The 15,806-nt window shown below is 40.9% G+C and overlaps 1 protein-coding gene across 1 annotated transcript in view; it reads right to left on the bottom strand.

Moving 5' to 3' along the window:
* SLC24A3 (solute carrier family 24 member 3) overlaps positions 1-15,806 on the bottom strand; it is a 1,192,172-nt gene that overhangs the window by 629,988 nt on the left and 546,378 nt on the right. The gene's annotated exons all lie outside the window — the stretch shown is intronic.

The raw sequence follows: 15,806 nt of genomic DNA, 5'->3' as shown, positions 1-15,806 counted from the left end.
TAGAAAAAAAGGGTGAGCAGCCTGAAAAACAAGATCTATAAGTGTGACAATGGAATGACAACCTTGGGTGCGGTGTCAGGCAATGGCTAATGGATTCCTGTTAGAAAGAAAGAGATTGATTTGACACAAACCCTAGCAGTTCAAATGAAAAATAACAGTGCTATTGAAAAGTTTACAGGAAAGTAAAAATTGATAAAAGAAATGTGAAGTTCAGATAAAGTTGGCAAGCACTTGTAAGCTCAGTGACAAGCTGAAGGGTACAGTTTACACTTGAAGCCTTAAGATAATTTCTGTTCAGTGCCCCTGAGGTGAAAACTACAGATACACAGCTAAGAACATTTTTATTTGCTGCAATGTGTTCGTGTGGAACCAAAAGTCGGAGGAGCACAGCCAAAATCTGGAGTGTTTAAAACCTAAAATAAGAATTACATGTATTTGGCTGTACACATAATCTAAACAACAAAGATGCTGAAAATGAAATGAAATGAAAAGACCATTTATTGAACCCTAAGGCGTCCTAGCGCTACAGACCAAGCATGTAGGTAGTGGGCTTAAGGGTTTATACTGATCTATTGAAAAGCAGGGTTTTTAGTTGCTTATTGAGCCGCAGAAGGTTGGACTCAGAACGAAGAGGAAGGGGAAGGGAGTTCCATAGTATGGATGCGTTATAGGAGAAGGAGCGGCCTCCACACCTGGTCTTCTTAATCCTGGGTACCGTGGCGAGAAAGATTGAACAATAGGTAGATTTCATACCAAATTGGGTCCACAATCACTTACAAAGTGTTTTCCTTTGACAAATGCAAAAAGCAATGGATGAAACACTTGACAGAGAGGGGCTAATCATTTCCAAACCAGTCTTGACAATGCCCAAAAAGGGGCAATCCATCCCATCTTCTCTTATGTGATGACAGGAAATTGTTACATCATTAACATATATATGTAAATGCTGCAGAAATTATAGGAAAGACAGCACATCACCACAGTTTTCGCAGGTGGGTGAGAGGGTGGCGGAAGCAAGGATATGCTAAGAAAACAAAGAATTCAGAAAACGAAGAAAAAATAAAACAAGTTGATTAAAAATAAGTGTACATTTTTCTAAACCTAAATTGGCAATAATTATTACTCACTGAGTACATTACAACGTCAAGAACCAATGCAACATCACACAAAGTGAACACTTGAATTATGAATCTAGGGCCTTGCCTCTGCCACAGTTTTGGGCTGTCTTTAGTAGCTGAATAAGTGAAGCAGTGGTATTTTATCAGCTTCGACAATGTTAAATGGTTGTTTATCACTGAAACAATACAGGCATGTGTTGCTTTTGACTAAAAATGTAGCTGTGTTTGCTGATCTATAGTAGGTTATGAGCAGAACATGAAGCAATACAGTAACATAAAACAAAACACAATTAAGAACACAACATCAACATAACGGGGTACAACACAACATAACAGAGCAAAACACAACGACCACAGTACAACATAACAATAAAGCAATGCAATAATGCAGCACAGATACACAGGAGCAGAAAAACACCACATCACATCACCATCTCAACTAGATTTAACACATCAGGTACCCACAAATATGCTAGGCATTCATCAGCACCTTCACAGATCTGCTTTTTTAATTTGGTGATTAACATTGCTTGTATCAAGCACTGCCTTCTTGCCACCAATGCCATATAACAGAATCAATAAAACATGTTGTGATCTTGCCCCATGGTCTATTTTTAGGTGTCTACTGCCACTTTCATTCAGGTTTTACCTGATTTCATCTTAATTCGACAACCTTTGCTCTTGGTTCTTTCCGAATCTATGTATTTTGTATTACCAAACACTGACTTTTTTCATAACTCATGCCATGCTGAGGACATAGCAATTAGCTGAGGCAATGGTTGAGGGAAAAAACATTTTCTATTCCTTTTTATTTTTTTTTAAATATTTTTATTGATTTTTTTTCCCATTGCAAAAAAAATTACTTAAGACATGTCATGGCAATTCTTCACAAAATAAATTAGACATTAAGAAACAGTAGAGAAAGCAGAAAGAGATAAAATGCAAGATTGTCAATTAAAACCATACAATTCATTCAGTATGCACAAGGAATAGAAGCTCATATCTCCCCATCCATTATAACTTACAGAGAAGAAAGTGCCTGTGCAATAAATAGAGTAGTCTGATACCAATTCACTGATTCACTTATTAATATAGTCAGAAGGTAGGCATCGCAGGATAAGAACAGAGTTACGTTGTCCCTGCCTGTCTTGGCCTGCTGCACCCTTGCAAACTTTCCCCTTCAATACATAGAGAAACTGTGTATTTCAGATACGTTTTACCTGGTCGTTATTGATTTATCAATCCTGCAATAGGAGCCCAGATTCTCTGCCCCAGCTCTTTTTTCCTTCGTACTCTTAACTTATGTATTGAGGATTCTATATTATAAATAGTCGGCAACCTTGACCGCCAGCTGGAGAAGATTGGGAGGTCACTACTTAGCCATTGAGATGTAATACATAAGCGGACAATGGCCATTGAAATAAACACAAACCCTATCTCTGACCTCGTCCTCTTATTTGACTCTGTATTATTTACTAATCCCAAAATTAGAAGAGTTGGCGTGATTGATACCGAGACCCCTAAAACTGTAGTTAAAAAAACTTCAACATCCTGTAAAAAAATATCCATTTTAGGGTAAGAGTAAAACATGTGTATAGTATCGGCCGCCTGCAAACCACATCTACTACATTTCCCTCCTCTCATTCCCCCCCATTTAGCTATCTTTGCTGGGGTGTATTAAAGGTCAAAGACAGACATAAAATGTTGGCTCCTGAGACTTCCAGTTATCAGTATCTGATTCAATAGTTCCAATGAATCCTCAATATTAATTACTGCCTCTTCAAGCCTAATCTCTCATTTTACATTCTGAACATCAATATCGTCTGGAAAAGCTTCAAGCAAATTTTGATAGATTTTCCCAATCCAGGACTTCCTCCGTACTATTTCCACCAAAGGTATCTTTTTTAAATTTAAAGCCAATCTGTTCCTATTTGCCCCCAGAAAGCTCTGAATCTGCAAATACTTAAAGAAATCTCCCTTGCCCAACCCAAACTCTTCCTGCAGATTCGTAAATGATACAAGTTTGCCTTACCTATAAAAATCCCCCAGAGAGTGAATTCCATTGCTCCCCATCTGAAAGTGACTTGATCCTGAAAAATTGGTGGCAGGGTGCCTGAAGCAGAGAGTGGGGTATATACATTCAAGTTTGGGATCTTCAATTTCCGCCGTATCTGTCTCCACACCTTATAAGCAGCTTTCAGTATTTTAAATTTGGTCTATTTAAAATAGCTGGGTTCCAATATCCTGACCAAACAACCCTTAGCTTCACTCCCCAACCCTAGTTCATATATAGTCGGTCTAGCTTCCAACAGGATTTTTTAGCCTTATCCCCCACTAGCAGAATGCCTATATGTTTTTAAATAGATGCCCAGTAATAGAGAAGAAAACTGGGTATGGCCCATCTGCCCCGGTGTCTTGCGAGGTTCATTCATTTAGCCGCTCTTCTTGATCTGCGATACCCCCAAAGAAATCTAAAACATATCTTCTCTATTCTTGCTAGACAAGCCAAGGAAAATTCAAGAGGGATGGTCCTGAAGAGATATCAAAATTTAGGGAGGACTGAGATTTTGATTACATTGCTTCACCCATATAAGGAGAGGTGAGGTGGTCTTGCCTCCCCAATGTTTTATTCATATTTTCAATTATTGGGGTGATATTTAAATCAGGAATTTCGTCTACCACAGCTGTAATTTTAATCCCCAAATAAGTTGCTTCTGGAACAACTGGGAGTCCTACAGGGCACATATTCCCCGAGCAAAGGATCTGAGATTTATCCATATTAAGTTTATACCCTGAGAGGTTACCGAATTGTTCAGCTAAAGCCTTCACCTCTGGAAGTGCCGAGGCAACATCAATGGTAAGTACCGTAATGTCATCCGCATATGCCAGTGCTCCATAATCAACATCATTGTGTCAATATATAGAGCGAAGAGAAAAGGAGAGCAAGGGCACCCCTGCTCTGCTGGTATTAAACAGATGTGGCTCCTGCCCTGAAATACAAACCGTGGCCTCTGGAGATAAGTACAATGCCTTGACAACCTGAATAAATTTCCCACATATCCGCTTCCATCGTAGGACAGACCACAGAAACCACCTGGAGACCCTGCCGAACGCTATCTTGGCGTCCAACAGGACTACCCCCAGGGTGGATTCCATGGCCTGGGCCCAGTCAAAAAGGGCTATGACACGGCGTACATGATATGTCGTATCCCTCCCCAGTATAAACTTGTGTTGACAAATTGAAACCAGAGGAGTGATGATCTTTCCTAACCTGGTTGCGAGTATTTTCGAATATATCTTACTGTCGCAGTTTATAAGTGATACAGATCTATATGAAGCTGGAATGAGTTCTGTCTTGCCCTTTTTTATAAATACAACTATAGTTGTCTTCTGCCATGAATTGGGGATATAGCCATTTTGGGCCTGTTGAAATAAATGTGTTATATTTTGCCCCAATGGTTGCCGGAATGCTCTATAGAACTCCAGGGGAATGCCGTCCGGCCCCACGGCTTTACCCGTAGCTAGAGAAGTTATGGCAGCTTCCAATTCTTTTTCACGTTATCGGGGCAGCAAGGACTTCATTTTGATCGTATGTGACCTCTGTTGTTTCTAGATCTTTGAAAAAATCTTCCAGGGATTCTGCCCCTGGCGTAGTCACTCCCTCAGTATATAGTTATTTATAGTAGTTTTGGAATACATTCAAAATTTCTGCTGGGGAATCCTGATCCTGCCCCAAATGGTCTTTAATTTTACAGATTCGATTGGTCACTTCCCGCTGTTGCAGCCGTTTTGCTAGAATCCTCCCTGTGTTTTCTCCGAGTTCATATAGCTCGGCTCTATACTGCATATATTTGTCTGCCACCTCTGCACCAAAATGCTGATAGATTTTAGATTTAGTGATCGCAATTAGCTGTTGACATTCCTCTATATTTTGACCCTCCATTATTCTTCTCATAAGTTCACGCTCGGCTGTCCTTAACTGCTCGACCCATTTCTTAATTTTCTCCTGTAGTACTTTCTGTCGGGATATAGAAAAGCTCACGGTCTTGCCTCAGACACCTGCTTTAAAAGCATCCCAGACAGTAACTTCAGAGGCTGTATTTCTATTAATAATTAAGAATTCCACAATCCACTTAGCCATGTGCTCACAGTATGATTGATCAAACAGAAGCTTCCTTTCAAAGGTCCAAGGCCTCTGCGCTCTTGAGATTGCACTCAGTGGTATTTCGGTCACTAAAGGATTGTGGTCTGAGATGATCCTCAGAAAGGTCTCAATTTTGACTATTTCGGCCAGTTGATTAGAGATAAAAAAAAATAGTCCAGCCAGACTAGTTTATTATAAAGGGCCGAATAAAAAGTAAACCCTGGATCGATTGATCTATGCTTACACCAGGTGTCAGCCAGCCCATGTTCCCTCACCACTCCTTGAAGGGCCTTAAAAACTCTGACCTTCCTTCCTTGGTATGGCAGGTCAGCGTTCAAATTAAAATAGCTGTCTAAGTGGATGTTAAGATTATCCCAAAGGATCAAAGGATATGGCCATAAGGCCAATTCTACACTTAAGTGATTTAAAATATCGGGATCGTCTAGATTAGATCCATAAACACAGGAAATTGTGACGGGTCGTTATTGACTATAAATTCTATAATAACACAGAGCCCCAGCTTATCTTCTTTAACTCGATTACCAATTCCCATACCATGTCTTGCTAAATTGCCACCCCTTTTGGTTGTTGTTCCCTGCCGAGTGCAAGCTATCAGATCAAAACCCAAATCCCTCAACCACCCACGTTTACTCCAAGGTATATGGGTCTCCTGAAGACATATTAAATCAATCTGCATAAATCGAAGGTTCTTGGCCAATATGTCCCTCTTTTTTCTGTCATTAAGGCCACATATATTTAATGAGCAAATACGCATTTTACCCGCCATCCTTGTGTTTGACATTCTCAATACCAAGTCTTTCCATACAGTACAGTTGATTATACACAATCATAGAAATCATTTAATTCTTCCTTACATGAAAAAAGTGCCATGACACATGAAAAAGAAAAGAAACTCAACCCACACCTGCTTAAACCTCCACCTCCTTCCCCTATACATTAATCCAACCCATGGCAAACCTCGCCCCATTTCCCCCCTCCCCTGCCCAAACCAACCCTCAGAAGAGACTAGACCTTCCAGGTCTGGTGATGGAGTGGTTACCCTCCCGTCTTCCCACCCTTTCCGCGATTCTGCAAGTAACTATAAAGAAAAAAAAGAAAACCATTTAATAGATAAAGAAAGAAGGAAGAGAGCGGCACCAAGGTCAACATTCATCCCCCCTGGCATTGATAGAGTTTATCCAAGGGATTGCAGAAACTCCGTAGCTTAGATTTCTGATGAAAAGAAATAAGGAGATTCTCTCCAAATTACTTTAAGCCTGGCCGGATTCATTAAAAAGACCTGAGCCCCCATATTTTGAAAAGGTTGAATCAGCTGACAAAGTCACCAGTGACGTTCCACTGTGGATTGACAATAATCTGGCCTTACACAAAAAGTATACCCATTGAAGGAGCGCTGTGGATCTGGCAGGGCTAGATCGTAGATTGCCTGACACAGGAGAAAATTCCCTATATAGATCAGAATAGCCCAGGGTTTATTCCCTTCTGACAATAAGGGCTTCTTCTGCCCAAACGGGAACCTGAGCACACACTATTTCTTGAGACCAATCCCAGTTGTCTAACTCAGGGAGAGCCCCCTTAAGAAGATCAACCATAAACTTTAGGGTATCACCCCCCTTTGCCCCCTCCGGGAATACCCAGGACTCTCACATTATTCTGTCTCATTCTGTTTTCAAAGTCCTCTAGTTTCCAGCGGGCGTCTGACATCTGATTTTCCAATGATACTGTCATTTCTCTATGAGTTGAGGCTTCATCTTCCAGCGTATTCACTCTGCTCTCCACCTCATTCATTCTTTCGACAAACTCAGAGCAAGTCTTAGAGATATTTCGAATTGCTCCCTGCATCTTCCTACAGGCTGTCTGAACTCTCCGACTCTCAATATGTGTTTCTTCCCTGTGGGCCATGATGCATTGGTATATGGATTTCAAAGAGGAAGGTTCTGCTGTCCCGGTTGTATTGCCTGCTGCTGAGATATTCCCTTCTAATGCTGGAGAAAGAGAATAGTCCCAAAGGAGACCACAAGCCTTTATTTAATCTTTTGTACTGCTTCTAACATGAGGATTCCTCCCCTTCTTGACTGTGGCAGTATCTTCTGGAGCCAAATATCGCCCCTCATTTGAATTACTAGAATCCGACACATGGCCCTGACTATCTGAGTCAGACCAATCTGAAATGTCTGATAGGGAGAAACATTTATCACCACTTTCCGTTTCATGCACCTGGCTGATTACAAGTTCTCCATCTGCCCCATCCACATCTACCTTATCAATGGGAGCAGGCGCCTGACACAAGTCAGGACCCCCCAGCTGCAGACAAATCATCTTTATTGAGTTGAGGGCATTCTCCCCCTTCGCAACCAGCCCCAGCTGGAGTCTGAATTGCCCCTTGTTCCAGTGAGATTTCAAGGCTTAATGTTGGCTCACCTCTAGATTCGTGGGGGTCAGCTGTGGAGTTATTTTAGAGGGCGTACCATCCGTTAAGTGAAGATTGCTGGATCTATTATTTGCATCTTGTGGGGCTGCATTTGACGAGTTTACCGGGGAAGGGACATCTGGCGCCAAAGATACTTTCCTGTTCGGTGTCTTCCCTGACTCCCTCATGGTAGTGCGTGGGGGCTTTTTAAAAAAAACAGGCCAGGTTCCTTCCAATTCTGGTGCTGCTAGTTCCTTTCACAGTGGAGCCCAAGTGTGCCTCCACTGCAGTTTTCTTTCTGGCTGAGCCTGCCTCTGAGCAGATTTTAACAACTTTAGCCGCCTTAGGTGGAGGCATTGCTGGGATATCAAACAAAAGCATCCCTCTTCCAGCAGCAGTAGTGCCGCTCGCAAAGTAGACCAGCCCGTAGGCAACGCGACTCCAGAAGTGGCAGACTTGGACTCCGTGAGCGAAGAGGCATCTGAAAATTCTCCCGCCGCGGTCCGTTTGCTTCGTGCAGATGCTGGTTACTCTCTGGGACATGCTGCGAGGCAGGAGAGAAGGAAAACACGGTCTCGGGACGGATCCGATGGGAGGGCTCTGAGCGGCTGCGATCACACAGCGGCCATCTTGCCACCTATTACTCCATCAGCCCAACATTTTCTATTCATATCTAGGAATTTTCTAGTTTTTGTAGGACATCATAGTAAAATTCAATAAGCGACTTTGATGCTATGTTTCTGTTCCTAGAAGGGTTTAGAACAAATTAAAAGATGGAGGAAATAAAAATGAAGTGAAAAAATATGATTATTATCGATAAAAGGTGCTTTCTGTTGCTTCTCGCTGTTTCTGCGCTCATTTCTTCAGAGTAACCACATACATCCTCAGCTCCCAATAAGAGACTTAAGCAAGATCCTCAGTCTCCTGAGAAGTCACCCTCTCCATTCTCAATGGAGATTTTGCTAGAGGAAATTAGAGCCCTTTGCTCTGACATTGAGGAGACCAATAAGAGAATTCACAATCTCGACTACAAATGGCTTGTCATGGAGACAGGGGTGTAAGTAGTGGTGCAGCGAGTTAGTGATTTGCAGGATAAAGCAAATAATATCACAGATTTTTGATGAAGTGGTCCTTCAACTAGAGAAACGCTCAGAAGATTTAGAAAACAGAAACCGCTAAAGCAATTTGCGTATTTATGGTCTTCTAGAAGGTATGGAGGGGAATGACCCTGTTGCCTTTTTTGAATCCCACTATATAAGAATTTTCTTTTTTAATAACACACACAGTTCACTCACTAGAATAGGTCACTTTCTGTTTGTAAACCCTTATCCCACTGTCTTATACAATCCACTATTGGTCCTATTTTGCAATCTGACCATGCAATGGTTATTACAGATTTCGACTTGGTTCCCCCTAAATCTGATACTCATCGATGGAGGTTTAATGATTCTTTATGAACAGATTCAGAATTGGCCTTGTCCTTTGTTTCATTTACCTCTGAATACTTTTTAATCAATGAATCTCCTGATATTTCCCCCAGCTTTTCTGGGATTCTACGAAGATGGCTGCTAGCCGTTTTATTATTGACTATGTCTCAAAAGGAAACATGGCACAAGCCAGAGATCATAGAAATATATTAACTTCCATAAAACAGAAATACTATGCTTCCCAATTAAATAGCTATCTTCAGAATCTCCTTAAAGCTAAACTCCAATTCAATGAACTTTCGACTAAAGAAGCTTCTTCAATTTGCTCAAGGGTAGTGCTAGGTATTGCGGTAGCCGGAACAGAGATGGTAAATTATTAGCTAACTATATTAAAATTAAGAAACAATGTCTGAAGATAGATTCTTTGCTTAGTTCACAGGGCACTCTACTGATAAAGTACAATTACATTTTTTATGAATTTGCTTATTTCTATAAATATTTATACACTCCTACACCCAGCCACATCTGCTCATATTGAATATTATCCCCAATTTACTCCTTGACCTTATCATATACTTATGGATTTCTACTCTTTAGAAGTAGATATCTTATTGTTAGAAATCTCAAAGGTGCTTACTTTTTGAAGGAAGGGAAATCACCTGGTCTGGGTGGCTTCACTGTTGAATTTTATCTTCATTTTCCCATATTCTACTGCCTCATTTATTGCAATTGTTTTTTTGTTTTTTTACTTTCACTGGCCTTACCTCTGGTACCTTCCAAGAGGTTACAATTTGTCTAATTCATAAAGGGCCAGATTCACAAAGGTAAGTGTACGACTTTCGGGATTCACAAAGGTAAACTTAGACCAAAAGTATAAGTTTATGATTTTCGGTATCCACAAAGGTAAGCCACAAGTAGTATATTTATGTCTGCACTTGCGGCAGAATATCTACCCCCGAGTGTGGAGATTCCACTCCACACCTGGAGTGTACTCTCCTAGTGCTATGGTGCAACAGTGCCCGCATTGGTGCTTGGCAGCTAAATTTAGCGCCAGCGCTAGGAGAAACGAAGGGGTGCACCTCATTCTTGTTAATGCGGCGCATCCTTGAGTTTTCAGAATGGCGGAGCACGTCGTTAGCAATTTTGGCTTAACGTTGCGCTCTGCAATTCTGTTGTAAAAATGCCCCCGGGTATAGTAATGCCACATGCAGTATTAGCATATTATTAGTAATATGATGCAGGAGAACCCAATCAATGATTTAAGAGGGCAACTGTGAATGAGTGGCAGGGCAATCAATTTAAGATGCCATGGAGACACTGCTGCAATCATAAACCTGAATTTTTTCTAAGAAAGGTTATAAAAGTTTCATTCAGTGGCACAATGAAGAGTTGATGAAATGGAGAGAACACGAAGATCAATGCTGTGAGTAGGCTCAGCGGAGCTTGTGTTTAGCAGTATCGCAGTGCTGGAATAGCGTCCTGGCAACAGAAAAATGATGAGGGTATTTAATCCTAAAATGGGAGAGACTGCCAGTGCCGGCTTGGCAATCAAGCAGAGCAGACAGCGCCACATCCAGCTCTCAGTAACTAAAAGCAATGTCTGTGCCAAACAGCAATGTTTTTCTCCCAACTCAGCAGCTGTGAATATTGCATCTTAAGGGAATGTTGTTGCACAGCTTAGTTTTTGACGCTGGCAAACCTTCCAGCCCTGGCCAGCAATACTAACAATGCCTTCCCTTCTGTATTTTTCATTACATTATGCTGCCTCAGTTGTGTGATATCTATCAATTTTTATAGGGGCCCTAACAATTTCTTAGGTTTCTTAGGTGCCTGCCCGAGCTACCCAACATAGGGTTTGCCAAATAACAAAGCTACCTAGTCTGGCTTTCACCTTATCCCTCTTTCTTCCACCAGCTTACACATCCATTTATGACTGGCACTAGTTCATGTGCTTGGTAGCAAGTTAATGCAGTGGTTGAAGCGGGCGGGATCTACAGGGGATGACGTGCCCAGGGTTTTTTAATTTAAGAACAACAGTTTCCCTACATTTTGGGAAAAATATAACCCTCCCAGCACATGGACGATTTATTCCGACAGTTCAAATGCTTCAGATGAAATGTAAGGCAGGGGGTCTCCTGCTTCGTAAAACCGAGGGAGGGGCAGACAGCTAAACAAGCCTTCTTACTAAGGTGCCTGCTTGCCTGAAAGGAATGTAAATGTGAGCAAATGGTCAATCTGCAAATGTACAGGATAATTAAAAGCCGGAACTGACTTTAATTAACAGATTCATTTGAAGCGTACTGATGACACAGGTTTATTTTTTTTTAAGTTGTTTTGTAAGGGCGTTACCACCTGAGCTGTGAAGTGAATGCTTTTAAAAGACAGTTATGAAAAAAGTTTGCTCTACACACAGTAGTGGTATTACTTAAATCTATATTTTGGAAGCATCTTTTATCTCAAACCGTGTTGCGCATTTTGAGGTAGCCTATTTTATAATGTGTGTAATTCGAGTTTAGAATAATTACTTACAAATTTACAATGCTTTCTCTCCCAGATTGACCTCATAATACTAAACATACACAAGTCACTATTCTTCACTACACCATCCAGGTTTCAATTGTGTGGCTCTCTGGTTATACACATTTGCAGTGCATCAACTAATAGAGGTATCATAATGTACAATAGTGCCTTTCCCACTGATTACCTGAACTTGCATTTATTTTTCATTCACATGTAGTTATCTAAAGGTGAAAGACCAAAAATGTTACTGAAAATATGTATTTTTTTTAGCCAAGTCTTTGACCATGCCACCATTCTCACTCAGCTCCATCCCCATTGCACATGGCATCAAGGTTCCCATACTTTTTTTGATGCACGAAGGCAGTGTTCATGCAAACCCTTTTTACAATCGTATTATGAAACCAGGGTTCTGATTGTGGTTACGTGTCGCAAGAATGTTTGTGCTAATTTCCTGTGTGGCATTTTGTTGTGGCGATGATGTGTACGGGTCTTTTTTGTGCTGCTTTTTTTTGTGTGCTGCTTTAAAACAAAAATATGTAGTCCTGTGTGGTTGTTGTGCCCTGTTATGTTCTAATTGTGTTATTATGTTGGTTTGTGCATTCTTTTGTGTTATGTTCTGTTGTTTAATTTAGATATGTCAACAAATGCTGAAAAGGTTCCTCCAGCTGCGGCTGGCTCAGGTGAGCGCGGTGGAGCGGGTCAGGGCATGGCAGGGGGGAAGCAGACAGTTGCTGGAATAGGTATTATTTATTTATTTAATTATACCTATTCTGTCGACTGTTGACTTCTGCCCCCTCCAACCACGCCCCGCCCCACCGCCTCACTGTGTTTACCTGTGCCGGCCGCTGCTGGGTTCCTCCTAAAAGCACTAAATGCTTTGAAGGTGCCTGTGACAAGCAACCATTTACCATGGTTTAAGGTGGTAAACTAATGCAGTTTCAGCTATTCAACAATTTAAGAAACCAGTCAGGCCCTGTGCAGGGAGCATTTCTTAAATCTGTACTTGCAGAGCTCATTTTATGTGACACTCCTCCATCTCTTAATCTCATTCTTGCGGGTTTTTAATATTCCCTATTGTTTCCCTTTGTCCTAGTTGTACCTTCTATTTCCTTTCCCTTTTCTGCTTTTTTCTCTCTTGCTGTTGGTCAAAGACTAAAGATGAAACTGGTCCCCAAAAATTATCGCTGACGCATGTGAAGCGAATACGTCTGCATGATCTGTCCAATGTACCACACAACAGCTCCTACATTAATAAGTATGTGTAATGGACAGACATTGTTTAACCATAGTTGTGAATCAAAAAGTTATCCAGACAGGTTGCTCTATGTGCTAGTCAATCTTGACACTAGAGGAAGTTTTGTGGCCATATCAGATGGATATTTTATTCACCATAAAGCTGCAGGATCTGAATAGCAGCTGCTTTGTTTTGATTAAATGATTTGTGTCAATAGATACAATGGAGTCATGGAAGAGTGCCATAGAGTAAAGTGATAAGGCTCTTCCATCTGTTAGTCAGTTTCTTATGAAAGACATATTTCAAGAAGTAAGAAACAACATGAGTAAATAAAATATACCTGGTTCACAGGATTCTGTTGAAAGCTAACTCCTCGCTTCAAAGCTGATTGTGACAAGCACTCCCAAAACAAATATATGTGGCTATCAGTATGTTTAATTGTACAATAATTCTATAACAGTAAGCATGAAGATTATAGTGGATTGGTGAAGTAATAAGTTAGACAAAGTGAAGTTTAACCACAGTTAGACTTGAGTGATTTGTGGCAAAACCTTCAGAGTGGAACTCTACATGATGACTGGAAACAAATGTAAAGCTAATAATGCTTTATACAGATATCCTGATCAAAAAATCCTTTACTCACTCAATTACATCTTCATTCTGTCATGCTTAAAAGAGTCTCCTGAATACCCAAAAAGGGGTCTGCTCTATTGCCACTATGATTCACATGCATGTAAATCCTTTGGCTGGCCTTGTAATGCACATGGGAATTGAGGGGAGTTCACCTAAACGGAGGCTACTCAGCCCTCTCCAAGACTAAAAGCGACACATCAAATGATGCTCACTACCCTAAAGTAAATGGACAGACACATGAAGAGTTGAATAAATATGTCTAAGGCTCTGTAGACTCTAAGTAGTGGGCAAAATAATTCTAGCCTCTACGCAAACCACGATTTTCACAGGAATCAGAATTATATGTTGTGAGGAGTTTGCCACTACTGGTAATTAACTGATGCAATTAAAACTTCACATCATAATTTTCCCTAGGTACATATCAGCAGGTCAAAGCTGCCAATATATTCCAGGGGAAAACTCCCAGTACATACTGGGACATGCAGATTATGGAATGAAGTGATAAAATCCAATTTATGCTTTCTTTTTTAGGGCAAAACTCCTAATAAACTATGAATAACATGTGATATACATTGAGGTTCATGATATGAGATTTTATTGAGTGTAACAATTATCTTCAACCACCAGACGCACTCGTAATCAGAGACTTAGGGGCACATTTACTAGAAAATTACACAGCATGTGCTGCAAGCCAACTTGCTGCGCCGAGCTGCATCATAAGCAATACAACGCATCCCTGAGCTTTCCCATGCGCTGGGGCACAATTGGCTGCCAAGCGCCAATGCAGGCACCCTTGCACCATGGTGCATGGGTGCCTGCGTTGCAGAGATGGTTGTTTTTGTGCAGGAAGGGACACATTGCACAAAAATAATCATTGACGGTGAGAGGTGTGGATCAGCAGCCAGAGCAGCCGACTCCGGAGCTCGGGCTCATAGTTCGATCCCTGGCACTGGTGGCAGCTCAGCCCCGCATTATGTGACTCTGGGCAATAGCTCACTTAATGTGCCCGACAGCCCCCCCATGCCTTGAAACATTAAGGGCTGATATGGTAGCGCTTTACAAATATGGATTATTATTGATGCCATTTTCATCCTTGTATGTATGTGTGCTGCAAATGCAGCATACATAGAAAGAGCAAAAAACGAGGAGAAATAAAGGTATTTCTCCTCGTTCCAACAACTTTAATGCCTCCCCTGGGGTTGTCAGAATCTTACACATTCCTAGGTTTACAAAGCCTTCCAAATCTGGGAAGGTTTCAAAATACATGAGTGTTGCATGGGAACACCCACAGCAAAACCCATTAAACACCCCTTTCACGTACAGTAATGCATGAAAAGGGGCCACGTTTACAAGGCTGTGAAAAGCTACGAAGGGGAGCTTTATGTTGCCTTGTAAATATGGCTCAGCATTGTGTGTAATCATTAATTAAAACTGGCAAAATTGAATTATCATCTTTTAACAGCAAAGAACCTTACAATGTCACTCACCATAGCTATCATTTTGGAAACAACTAGATAGTTCGATCCATCTACCATGTTACATAACTTTTTGGAAGTCTACAGTCAGTTCTTGATGGAGAACACTGTTATGTAAGTGATGAATCAGTGCTGCCACACTGTACAATTGTAGAGTCTTCTATGGGGTCTCTTCAAAGATGATTTAAAGTGTGTTTAAATAATGTAAATAAATGGTCCCATATACAATGCTAGCGGAAAATCTCCTATGTTCCTTATTTTTACAAATATTCTAAGTCCTTGCAAAAGATTCATTCAAATATGCCATTACATATTTTATAATTGCACTCCATTGCCTCATTAATAGACTTCCTGCTGTAGACTATTCTCCTCCCTCTGCTTAGTGTCTAATTCAAAATGGTTGTTCCCGGCCTCAATAAAGCAAAGATGGGTGGCAGATCCTTCACTGGTAGATGTCCTGGTATGTGGCAGAGACTCACTACAAGAGCAATTCTTTTACAAACAAAAAACAATTATGATTATCCCATGCTGTCAATTTCTCTAATATGTCTAGGCTACTGTATGCCTCTTCATCCAATGAAAGGAATGAATCACAGGAAGTTGAACATAAGCCAAAGAGAAAGTCCCAGAAATGTTCATGTGATGTTTACCTTATCATGATTTCATAATTCAAGCAAAACTGCATGAAATGTGTCGGAAATGTATAGCTCGTGAATCCTCCCGCGAGGACAGAGAGAAAATGATATGTAGGGGCAGTTGAATTCATGATTTTGCCCTAAAGTGAGAACTGAATATGGAAATTTATGTAGGTATATGGATGTGCT

The sequence above is a fragment of the Triturus cristatus genome, chromosome 6 (assembly GCF_964204655.1).
Source record: "Triturus cristatus chromosome 6, aTriCri1.1, whole genome shotgun sequence".
Taxonomy (NCBI): domain Eukaryota; kingdom Metazoa; phylum Chordata; class Amphibia; order Caudata; family Salamandridae; genus Triturus; species Triturus cristatus.
This window is presented reverse-complemented; position numbering and strand designations above follow the sequence as displayed.